The sequence below is a fragment of the Canis aureus genome, chromosome 3 (assembly GCF_053574225.1).
Source record: "Canis aureus isolate CA01 chromosome 3, VMU_Caureus_v.1.0, whole genome shotgun sequence".
NCBI lineage: Eukaryota > Metazoa > Chordata > Mammalia > Carnivora > Canidae > Canis > Canis aureus.
The window spans coordinates 85,392,894-85,405,823 of record NC_135613.1 but is presented as its reverse complement, the minus strand read 5'-3'; positions in this window follow the sequence as shown (position 1 = coordinate 85,405,823).

Below are 12,930 nucleotides of genomic sequence, written 5' to 3'. Positions count from 1 at the left end.
GACCCCCTGGGGACAGCTGGGTTCCAGGGGCCTGGCACTCATTCAGGAAGGTGACATCATGGGGCAGCAGTCCTAAAGCTTCGTCCCACCAGGTGCCCCACATAGCAAGCCCAGCTGGAGTCCAAGCCACACCTTCAGGCCGCCTCTCCCTTGTGCCCAGACTCTCCCACCGCGGGGTCCCCCAAACACTTGTGTTTATCTTTCGACACTGACTCAATTGCATGTCTTTCTCCAAATGTTTGTGCATATGTTTATACATTTTTTCCTACACACAAAGATTACTCCTCTCCCCTTACACTGCAGCCTCTGTCACGACAGAGCGGCTCCATCCTCTGGACCCCGAGGAGCCATCCCCACGTAGGAGACTGGGGCGCAGGAGCCCGGGTGCAAACACCGCTGTGTGCCACGCCAGCCGGCAGATCGTGAACGGGTCACCAGCTTTCTGAGCATCGGCTCCCTTATTTGTAAAATGAGAGCAATGATACCTACTCTAATTCCCAAGGGTGTTACGGTGATCAAATGACATAATGCATAGAAAATGATTCTTTAAATGGAATATGTTGCTCAAATGTAAATTAGCAAGTCACCTTTCCATTACTTATCTCTGTCCTGCTTCTCGTCTTTTGCTTAGCAACCCCTCATCCTGAGCATCTAAGCACAGAAAACCATCTTTGGGAAAGGAAGGTTGTGAGTCAAGAAGGCTTGGAGCTGCAGAGGACGGGGTGTGAGGAAAAGAACTGGGGGGTCGTGCTCAGGAATCCGCAGTGATCAGAGCCAGCGATGGAACTCAGCCGTCACAGCCAGAGGCCCCAGGCTCTGGACTGAGACCGCCACAGAATGAGCATTGTTTTCCCCTTTTCACTCTTGGCAACGTGGTGGAAAATGGCACCTGCTTATCCCCATTCCAAGCCCAACAAAATACAGCTTTCATCATTTGATAGTGTACATGTACAGCCCATGCAGAGGCACAAAAATCAATGTGCATTGATTCCTAAGCTAGGAATTCATAAACTACTTTAAGGTCATGGATTGATTTTTTACTTTCGGTAAAAAAAAAAAATGTAAGACTCAAGACCTTTCCCTTCATTTCGGCCTCCTCACTCATCTGCAGGGACGCACACTCTTACACACATGCCTCACCTGCGTGTGCCCTGCCTTCCCTTGTTCGGTAAAACCAGAAGGGAGAAGCACTTAGATACCCAGGGAGAGGAAGAGAGGTACTTAAACACTCCTGCCCGCTGCATCAGAGCCCCCTTGCTCTCACCTAATCCCTGGATTAATCAAATAATGGAACAAATGGATTTGAAGGATGACACCACAGAAATGAGCATAGTGGTCAAAACCGACTCATTAGCGTTGGCCAAATCAAAGCTGGGCAGCAAGAGCTCGATTCAGAGCTGAGGGCAGAGGCTTGTTCAGTGCCCCCCCCCCACATTGATCCCGCTCTGGTTCCAGGCGGCGGTGGGACAAGCACTTGAGGTCACATCCAAAGGTGGGCACCAGTACCAGGGGAGCCTCCTTGTCACCTGGACCTCGGTGGATCCACCTGACAATTGAGAAAATATGTGCCTCGTGAGGTGGTTACAAAGACCAAATAGGATCAGAGATGTAAAAGCACTGTTTAGACTGTAAAGCATCAGATGAGTGCAAGATAATTATTACTCCAGGGACACAAATCTTCCTCACTTATAATTAGAATCAAAAAGTTTTCAAGAAATTCATGAATGATATGACTGATGGGGTCACTGTGAATTTTTTTCCTGCCTCCTTTTTTTTTTTTTTTTTTTTTTTTACGAAAAAAACATTTATTTTTACTGCAGTAAGAATACCGCACATAAAATCTACGCTCTTAACAGATTTTGGAGTGTGCAATGCAGCGCAGTGATGCCCAGGTGCCGGGAAGGACAGCGGGTCCCTAGAACTCTCCCTTCCAGCCTCCCTGCAATTTCCTACGAGCTTCTTTGCAGCTTCCCCTCTGCCCCCTTCCCCAGCCCCCGGCAACCATCCCACCCTGAGCTTCCAGGAGTTTGGCTACTTTAGGTTCCTCGTGTGAGTGCAATCCAGAACTGCCAGAGTATTTATCCAAGATAATTGAAACCAGCCTCAAAGAGGCGTCTGCATCCCAAGGTCACTGCCGCGCCACTGAGGAAGGTCGAGACGGGGAGAGGACCTAAATGTCCACCGACTGATGAACGGATGAAGAACAGGGACGTACACCTGCAGTGGAATATTATTCAGTCTTTAAAAAGAAGAAAAGCCTGCATATGCACACCCTGGATGAGCCGGAGGGCATTATGGGTAAATGACATAAGCAAATCACAGAAGGGCAAGTTGTTTTTTTTTTCCGGATTATGCTGAGGCTGTCCAACTCTGGAGCCCTGCAGCACTGCGGCGCATCCCGCATCCCAGCCTTGCTTGGTCGGCTGCCACCCGCTTTCCTAACCGTCCTAAGCCCCGGGTCTGGGTCTCAGCAGCCCTGGGATGGGGTGACCTGCACCCCGGGAGGCCGTGGGGAGCGCGGGAAGGGGCGCCCGAGGCTGCACGGGGAGCCCCGCTGCGGGCTGGGGCCTGAGCTGGTCCGCCCCGAGGACGCGGGTGCCGGCCCCTGCAGGGCAAGGGGGACCCAGGGCCAGCCCCCCGCCCCTCCCCCCGCCCCCACCCCCACGCCCCACCCCGGCTCCCCCCTGGGGGCCGCTCTCTCTGTGGCCGGCTGCAGGGCCAGGGGGACCCGGGCCAGACCCCTCCTCCCGCCCCGCCCCCAATCCTAACCTCCACCCCCACCCCATCCCCGCTCCCCCTGGGGGCCGCTGGCTGTCTCTGCGGCCGGCTGCAGGGCAAGGGGGACCGGGGGCCAGCACCCCCCCGCCCCGCCCCCCTGAACCCCTCGGACCCCGCCCCGCCCTCCCGGACCTCCCGCCCCCGCCCCCCCCCATGACCCCGGCGGGTCCCGCGCGCAGCAGGGAGCTCGGTAGCTCGGTCCCGGCTGGGCTGGTCACGTGCCCGCGCGGGCCGCGGCGGCTCCATTAGCAGCAAATCCAGCTGCTCCGACGGCGCCGCCCCCCCCCCCCCCACCTCGGGGCCGGCAGACTGCGGGGTTGGCCACCGACCTGCCGCCAGCCCCGCGGGCCTCCGCCGCACGCCAGGCTCCCTCCGGGTCCTCCGAGGCCTCCTTACCCCCTCCCCCCCCGCGGGGCCGGGTCGGGGGGGGGGGGGGCGGCACCTGCACCTGCGGGGGGAGGGGGGCCGTGTCCTCAGCCCAGGCCCCTGCTGGGGGGAGCTCAGCGGCTGCAGCGCCCGGGGTGGGGGGCGGGGTCCCGGGGCTTGGTGGGGGGAGGCGTCCTCTCCAGAGCCCGCAGCCTGCGCCGCCCTGGGGGGCCTGCGCCTCCGGACCCCCTCCCTGCCCCGCCTGGGTCACCCCGCGGTTCGCGCCCCCCCCCAGCAGCTGTGCTCCCCCCGCAGCATGAGGGCGTGAGGCCGGGATGTGCAGTGCTAGGCTCCTGACCCGAGGGCAGAGAAGGACCGGGGGTGAATGGGCGGTGACCCAGGGAGGAGCGGGCGCTCCTCCAGCCAAGCAGCGGTAGACGTGGTGATCACCTGTGCACACAGCCTGGGGGCCGTTCCCTTCCCGCACCGCCTGGGGGACCCTTCCCTTCCCGCACAGCCTGGGGGCCTTTCCCTTCCCGCACCGCCTGGGGGGCCCATTCCATCTCCGACTTCTACGTGAATGTGAGGGATTGGGGTAAAGGGGAGGCATACACAGGAGGACAGAGGACCAAGGAGTTACTTACCCTTGTGTCCACCCGACTAGCCTGTTGACCCCCTCACTGGGAGGACCTGCACTAGGGCCACGTGGGGGGACAAACCCCTGAACCCAGGAGGCTGGCATCCTGCAGTCTAGTAAAGGCTTGACACACAAGCAAGGGTACTGCTGGGCTCAGGGTGGCATAGTAGGTTAAGCCTCCGACTCTTGGTTTTGGCTCAGGGGGTGATCTCAGGTGGTGAGATTGAGCCCCACGTAAGGCTTCCTGCTCAGCACGGAGTCTGCTTGAGTTTCTCTGTCTCCCTCTGCCCCTCCCTGTCCCTATGTATGTACACTCGCTCTTTCTAAAATAAATAAATCTTTTAAAAAGAGAAGGAATAAAGGAAAAGGAAGGAAGGAAGGAAGGAAGGAAGGAAGGAAGGAAGGAAGGAAGGAAGGAAGGAAGGGTCTAGATGCAGCGGGGAATCTAAGGCAAAAGGGTTCCAAAGGGGGCCCAACACCACCAGCTGAGGCCTCACCTCAGGCCTTAAAAACACAAAGTTAATCCCAAACTACCTTTCCCTGGCTGCCTTTCAGAAGGTGGGTGCTTCAGAAATACCAACTTTTTAAAATGTGTTTCCTTGGAAAACATGATGGAGGAGGTGAAGGAAAACTCTCTCTGGACTGGGAGATTGATCTGCGCAGTTACGGCTCTGGGGTCAGTTACTGCTTCCTGTGCACGTCACAGTGGGTCCCAGGGAGTCCTGGGATGCAAAGTCACGCCTCCCCCTTCCCCACTTCTCTCTCCCCATCCAATCTCAGAGAGACCGCAGAGCATACAGAAACACCCAGAACCTACTGGGCTGTGCGCCAGATGTCACCAGCTCTTGGCCTGTCCTCCCAGGCAAAGGGACAATTGCCGCAAAGTCAGTTATGTCTTGCATAATTGGAGCAAAGGCTCCTACTGCGAAGCCCTCGGGGCTTGGCCGGCCGATCTCCTCTAGGGTATCGGGTGGGCTCGTCTCTCTCACCCACTTCAGCATCCAGCACAGACTTGCCGGGGCTGCTTCCTGAAGAACATCGTTGAGCTCCGGGCCCTTCCTCTCTGCTACCGCCAAGTGCTCCCCGCAGACGTCCACAGAACTGGGATTCCTCAAGGCGCGAGTCCAGCTCAACCTGAGGCTAGCAAGAGGCTAAGATCCTCTCACAAAGTGCCTGGAAAAAGACAAGTGTGAAATCTCTGTCTTCTTAGCTTGGAGCACGATCCTGGCTCTGGTCGGGGCCTGAGCAAGTACCTCTCTTGTGGGGAAGAGGCTCGCGGTGGAGTGGCGTGGAAGATGACCAGAACCTGGAGCGGTCAGGGCTCTACAATAGAGCGTTAGAAAGTTCTTTTTCAATGCACCAAAGAGACCCTTGCTTAAAGAGTTGCTGGGGACCCCTGCATCTGTCCTTGGCATCCTTAGGATGGTTCAGTCCCACACCCATTCGGCTCGCCTCTGCCCTCCTTGGGGTCCCTGTCCGTCTACCCAGGCAGACCAGTCCCCTCCTGCTCAGCTCCTCCCCAGCTCAGTGCAGTGGTGCAGACTAAAGGAAGCACCTGCTGCCTCTCTTGCCTCCTCAAGTTGGAAGTTTGTTGCTGTTTTACTCAGCTCTGGGGGCACCTAGTCTCGTTCTACTCCAATGGATTTATTTCCAGGGAGAGGCCATGGCCCGCAGGAAGGCCTTGGGAAAGTCAGGGAATTGGACACAAGACGTAGCCCGGGATCGCGCAGCGAATTATCCGAGGGAAGTGGGCTGGAGCTGTCCCCAGGAGCTTCGAGCCCCAGGACGCCGGAAAGAAACCGCAAGGTATAGACCAGAGTTGGGAAAAGTTCCAGAACAGACAGTCTAGAGGGTGGGGGGTGGGGAAACAGAGGGTGTTCCTTTATTGGGCGGTGACCTAATGATTTTAGGTGCAGTCGTACCCCCATCCCGCCTTTACCCCCAGCATGTCTAGGTTGTGCTGATTCTCCTTAGAGAGACTATGTGGGGAGGGGCCTTTTGGCAGCACAGTAATGGCAGCGTGAGAACCTTCCTGTTTTTTTAATAAAAAAATTTCTGGTGATTCTCTGTCCCTCAAAGGCAAATTTCCTAAAGTGTTCCTGGGTCCCAGGCTAAGAACAGCTGATGGGAGCAGAGCATCCGGCCTGCTCCAACCTCCTGGATGCTACACCCAGGGGCGGTGGCCCAGGGTCCTGGGGAGGGAGGCTGTGAGGGCCCAGCTTCGTTCTGGGGGTGGGAGCTAGACCCTGGGGGAGCGGGCGCCCCTGGGCAGTCAAGGGTGGCTTGGCGCTCGCGGGGAGCCGCCAGGTAGAAGAGGTGCCAAGGACGGAGCCCTCGCCCCGGCAGCGGGCCCCAACTTCCTGCCCTCCTCCCTCCCCGCTGGCTCCTGGAGATCCTCCAAGGACGGCAGCAGGCACCAATGGCTAATTGCTCCGAAATAGCTAGTCTCCATTTCAGGGTGCTGCTTGCTTTTGCTTTAGTAGCTGGCAAATGAATCCTCCTCGGGATTATAATAACCCCGGCCTGGCTGCGTTCCCTGGAATCTTGGCCCCTTTCCCTGGCACTCGTCCCAAAAGGGATGGAAATCTCTTAGTCTGTATCCCCTTGAAGATTCCCCGCGCCCGCCTGGCTCCCGGCCACGCGCGCAGCCGCCCGCTGCCTGGGCTCCTGCGCCGAGCAGATTGCGCCCGGCCCGCCCGCCCCGGCTGCCCGCCTGCCCGCCGCACCTGCCGGCCCCTCCCCGGCGCCTGTGCCCCGCAGGGACACCTGCTGCCCGCGGTGCCCTTGCCACCTAAAGGCCCACGAGGAGAAGGGGGGTCTCCTCCCACGCGGGCTACTAGCCCTGGGGCAGTACTACCCCGCTGAGCCGTGGGTCCGCCCCTCCTCACCCAGCCTACCAGAGCCTCCTGAGCATGGGGACTGCCTGCTACAGTTCTTGGCGGTGACCCCCAGCCACCATTTACCCCGGGTCACTGGGGATGGCAGCGGGGAGGGCCGAGCCAGGACAGGCTTATGGTCAAAGCTCAATACGTCTTTGCGGAGTGAAGGAACCACGATGCCCAGCGCCCTGCTCCCCGCAAAGCCCTTCTGCAGAGCCTCGGGTGTCAGGGGAGGTGGGCCCTGCCTGTCGGTGGCCCGGGCGGCAATGAGCCTCATGTAGGACGTTTGTATTTCACTGGGTCCTCAGCCACTGGTCCCTGCGGGGACCGGTCGGGGGCCTCTGTGGCTAGATCACAGCAGAGCCATCACTATTGCCGGGAAAAGCATTGAGTATGGGGTGGGAGTGTTATTTTGGTACAGGAAGTACAGCGTATTTTACTGAAGTCAATTCTGCAAGAGCCGTACAACACTCAGGAAGATCCTCTGCTGCTTGCCCTCCAGATCTGACTGAGCAAGCAGCGGCGCCCCGGCGATCACACACCGGCCGCTCTGGTCGGCGGGGCGGTCCCTTCCCTTTGGTCGCCTCCGCTTTGCCATGCAGGCCCGCTGCCTTCCTGAAAACACTATTGCCACATTGTCGCTGGGTGCCCTTTGCCAAGTCGCTATTGGCTCTCCGTGGCAATTCAAATGCAATCATAATAAATAAACAGCAGCAATTAAGTCAGCATATAATAGATCATATAAAACCTTCATATGGCTGAAACGCCCAATAAGTGGCCTATTAACAAAAGAGAAGGGGTGGGTGGGTCAGCTCAGAGGGAGCATGTTTGGAAAACTCCACTGTTTCCAAGCAGCAATTATGAATTCCCCGTATTCAAAGTGAATTCATGATTCCACCGCTCCACAGACTGACCTTCCCCGTGCAACCAATTGCACAGGCTGCTGGAGAATAGCAAACAGCGCATAAGGGACGGCTCGAGATTTGGTCAGACGTTGCTTAGTTAAATCAGATCCTTAATCAGGAAGCACAACCCACCAGGACGGTGAATGTTACTTGGCCTCCCTCGTGCAGGGTGAGACAACTTCTGCAAAAGAAGATCGACAAATCCCCAAGAGGCTGGGGAGAAGGCCCAGTTCTCAGAGGCAGGTGCTCTTGCTGGTGAAGAGGGAACAACTTCCTTTTCCTGCTCATCTCCCCGAGGAAGCAGCACAGGGGAGGAAAGTCCAGAGAAAGCAGAATTTGCAGGGGAATCTGCCGTTTGTATGAGATCTGCTCTTAACCTGTCTAGACCTTTCCTTGTCTGGCGGGGGGTGGGGGGGTGGGGATAGAAATTCCTACTTCATTTATTCCAAGGATTAAATGAAGCAACTGATCTAAGAGATTGATCAGTACATTTAGCATGTGGCAGGCACTAAGGGGGGGTAGTCCCCTTCACCCTTCCATAGCTCCCTGTCTGGAAGGCAGCCCTACTCACCTCTATACCACCAATGACCACTCGACTCCTCAGTATGGCAAAAGCCGAGGTGACACTCTCTTACTGGAAAGTTTTGCTTGCCTTAGGAGTTAGGCCTACTCTGGCCTCTACTGAGGGCCTGCTTTGTGTCTTGAGAGCATCCTTGTCACCAAGGATGGTTACAATGAATGAGATGGAGTCCAGAGCTCATAAAGAAGTTCACAAATGAAAGAAGAATCATCCCCTCCCCTAATTGCTCTGTCTGTGCCTGAAGGCAACAGGGAATCAGAGGAGCCTAGAGGTCACTGAAGAAAGCATCAAAAAAGGGATGACCAAAAGGGTTGGAGAAGGGGAGGCAGGGGAGGCGGGCACTGAGGGGGGCACTTGATGGGATGAGCACTGGGTGTTATGCTAGATGTTGGCAAATTGAACCTAATAAATTTTTTTTTAATTTAAAAAGGGGGTGACCACTGAGCTGACCTATGAGAGTCCCCACAAAAAAGAAAGAAAGATATTGCAGAGGAGAAGCCATGGAGGATTCCAGGTCTGCGGTATGTTTGCAAGTTCCTTAGAAGCATCTGAAGTTGAGGACGCAGACACCTCTTTCGGCTCCTGTCGTCTTCCCAGGCTGTGAAATCAGGGCTAACGGGGAGGCCTGTGAGGAAAGATTCAGGGGACACGCACCCCAGAGGAAGTTAGCAAGTTGGTGGGACGCCCCCCACCTGGTTTAGAACTTGAACTCGGGGCCGGGTAGGAAGCGGGGCGAGCGAGCGGGGTTGTCGCCTGTAGGGAACAAGCTGACTCCACAGTTCTCTGATTGAGCTGTGATCCACCGCCCCCCACACTCGTTTTTAACACCTTGTAATATAAAGAGCAGAAATGTAAAAAGAAAGCCAAAGATGACAGTTGTAGGGTAAAAAAGGTGTGGGAAATATGCAAGAACAGAAGGCTCCGAATTCTGCTCTGCTGTTAGTAGCTCACCAGGGGTCCACGAGGAAACCACAATAGCCAGGCACGGGGCTTGGGGGGAGAGAGGCTCGGGGACCCAGGGACCTGCAGAAACGAGGGTGGGAGTCCCCGGTGGGTTTGGGCCGGGCCCTTTCACGCCCTGCCCCAGGGAGGACGAGGCTGACCCCGCTGTCTCGACACACCGCAGGCCCGGGGCTGCCGGGCTCTGGCTCCCACCCCGTCTCTGCCCACACCTCTCTCTTTAGAAGCCACTCCACAGGCTGTGACGGCAGGGATGCTGTCAGCAAAGTACTCAGCACTTTTAGGAGGAGGAAGCATTCCACGAGGCTTCAGGGAGATCATGGGCACACGTGAGTGAGAGGGCAGATCGTGCGGTTGCTTAGGAGGTCCTTGAAGAAGGAGAGATCCGCGGGAGAAATAAGAATTTTGTCTTCCGAACGAAGGTGGCCTGTTATCGGTAGCTCAGCTCATTTGCACCAGAAGAGCAGAAAGTTCTAAGCTATCCAATCCGCGTGCCAAGATCTTCCTGAATCCTGGACTTTCTCTGCTCTCGGGAAGGGAGAGGCCAGATGTCTTCCCGTCTACACAGGGCTTCGCTCTCGCGGGCGTGAAGCAGATAGACAGCAGCGTGCTCCCCGCATGACCACATTTGCTGCCTTGGAGGCAAGTCCATCCTATCGCCATCGTTGTCGCCCGTTCCTTGAATCCAGACCCGAGCCTGCTTACCTGCCCGTGGCCCTCTAGGAGAAACACGGAGAGTCCCTCGGTAGCCATCGAGAGCTGTGGAAGTTGAACGGTTGTTTCTGGGGGTGAGGATGGGCATCTGGAGTTCAGGGCGGCATCATTTAGTGCAAGGAGTATCCCACCTTTGGCCTTATCGGTCCCCGCGGCCACGATAAGCCGGTGGCTGTTCCAGGGAAGAGTGATGTGCTGGTGTTCAGTTAAAGGAATGAGCCGGGGGAGGTCTGCACCCAGCTGTGCCCTCCTGGTAGCGTCTAGAGGCAGAGACTGCCCCACCTCGCAGGTGTCACACCACCGGCGTCTGCCTGACATCGGAACCAGCCTTCAATTAGCTGAACAAATGTGTTTAGTGTTGTTACAGATCATCTCAAAGCCATTTATACTTGGCTTCATAATGCATTGTGGCAGGGAGGTGGGATGAGGGTGGGAGGTGGCAGTGGAGAGGTCTGGGTAGGAGAGAGTTGCTGAAGATTTATCTTTCTAATTATGCTTTGCTTAGGGCTAATATTAAAATTAGTTTTAATTCCCTGAGCACACAGCAGCTCAGGAACATGCTGGGCATTGGGGAGGCTGGCCCAGGATTTCCAGTTTGCTTAGGAAAGACACACATGGGTAATGGCAACTCGGCTGTCAAGGCCCGACTCTCTGGGGCTGGCGTGGGACCTCGCCGCCTGGCTGGCCCAGGGTTCACGCGAGGAGGGAGCGATCACACCGCCCTTGACTCGCACTGGCAAATGGCGTGAGCAGGTGAGCCATGCAGCTCTCTGTCATTCTCCGGCGAAATACCCCTCGATACGGTAACTAGTAGGCAGTTATTAAATTAATCCAGAACGGCGCGTCTCCTTTACCCCCAGTGTCCCGGGTGCTAATGACTTTTGCACCTGCTGAGGGTAATTAGTGAGTAGTGTGCATGGGTGTGTAATTACTGGGCAAACACGTATTTACCAATAACTTCCTGTTAGGTAAGCACCGATGAGCCCTGACAGGTAGCTGGTAGGACTAGGTTCAGGTGACGTGAGAACTAGCTTAGACTTTGGTTTAACTCTAGGCCCTAATGAAGACTTACTTTAAAGAATAGAACTTAATTTATGAGCAAGCTCCCTACCACCAGCATAGCATGCACTCCTGGCTTTTGGATCAAACCTGGGAGCATAAATACCAAATAGCCCAAGACGCCTTATTCCTATGTGAGAAATAGCTACGTTTAGGAATCAGAAGAAGTCTATGTGGACGTCGAGCAAGACACTTGAGGCTATCCTCAGTTGTTTTCTTTTTTTTTTTTTTTTAATCTGTAAAATGGAGATAAGCCTATTTCATGAGCTTGTTCTTTCTGGTGAATGAAACAATTAACATGGGAGCAGGGTTAGAAATATAAAATCTCACAAGTGTATGTTATTAAAACTATTATTCCAAGCTGGCTGACCCTATGGGGCCGGGGATGTTCGATGGGAGACTGTAGGAGGGACAGATGTGGTCAGACAGGGATTAGAATCCCCCTGCACCCTGTCTCCACCCTTAGCGCTATCTGGAAACCTTCAGTACTAAGGAGGGAAGCAAAGGCCTTTCATCCTACAGTCTCACCCTACACACACACACACACACACACACACACCCCTGCATGCCACTCTCACAAAACTTTCTCATGCATAAAATATCATGAGTGCTGATCTTAGGCAGAATGCAGAGGAGGAATTCATGCTCTGAAGGTTTAAAGACTCCCAAAATGTGTTTAGGCATTTAGTTTGAACTTCCAGTAAGGCTTTTTAGGTATTTTAGCCACATAGCTATCCCCACCTCAACCTACTTATGTACTTGCACCAGCTGGGCCATAAAGTCTAGGACTCAAGGATCTGATTAGGAAAGGGCCGCATGCGGGGACCCGAAGGCGAGTCAGCGTGTTTGGGTACAGCCTGCTGGGTCAGCCTGTACCAAACCCATTGCCGCTGTAGGGCGCGTGGCGTCCAGGTGTCCTGTTGCATTTCCTGACGTCTGCTCATCTCTGACACCACCAGCCTCTCCATTTACCTCCACCCTGTGTGGGGCACCGCCGACCTCCCCAACCTCCGTTGTCTTTTTCATCAGTGATGAGCTTGTATGGTGTTCATCTGACCTTCACCCAGAGTCATCACTGCCAGGCCAAAGGCCACATACATGATAAGCTCATCAAGGGAGAGGCACGAATGTATATAACGGAGTTGGGGGCGCTTGGGTGGCTCCGTCGGTCAAGTATCCCACTCTTGATTTTGGCTCAGGTCATGATCTCAGGGTCATGAGATTGAGCTGCATCAGGCTCTGTGCTCAGCGGAGAGTCTGCTTGAGATTCTCTTTCCCTCTCCTTCTCTAAATGTGCGTATACATATATGAGTTAATTGGCTGGCTGTGGGGCCAACACAAGACCTCAGCTTCATTGGGGCCTGAGCCTTCAACGGATAAACTCTCTATCCACAGACACACACAGAATTAGCACAGGTAATACTCCCACTTCTGGGAGTTAGTCTTTGGTGAGATAGTAACAGATCTAAACCAAGGTGATTTTCTCTGGGTTTTCACTAAAATTCACATTGTATTTTTGAAGGACACATGCCATGGCATGATTTTACAAATGTTTAAGTAACCGCTTAGAAATTAGCAGAGACCCCTTTGACTTTCATTAGATACAGGTGTATTTTAACTTTTAACTTTTTTTTAACTTTGAATAGCTAATCAATACATTGACACGGTTCAAAATTCTTTTTTTTAAGATTTTATTTATTATTTATTCATGATATATATATATATATATATATATATAGAGAGAGAGAGAGAGAGAGAGAGAGAGAGGCAGAGACACAGGGAGAGGAGGAAGCAGGCTCCATGCCAGGAGCCTGACGCGGGACTCGATCCCAGGACTCCAGGATCACGTCCTGGGCTAAAGGCAGGCGCTGAACCGCTGAGCCACCCAGGGATCCCACACAGTTCAAAATTCTAAAGATACACAGGACACCGGGTGACATTGTCTCCTTTAATTCCTGGTGCATACCACCAGCTTCCCCTCCCTAGTGTCACCAAGTTACCAATTTCTTATTTCTTATTCTAGAAATAGTCTATCATGTCTAAGCAAACACA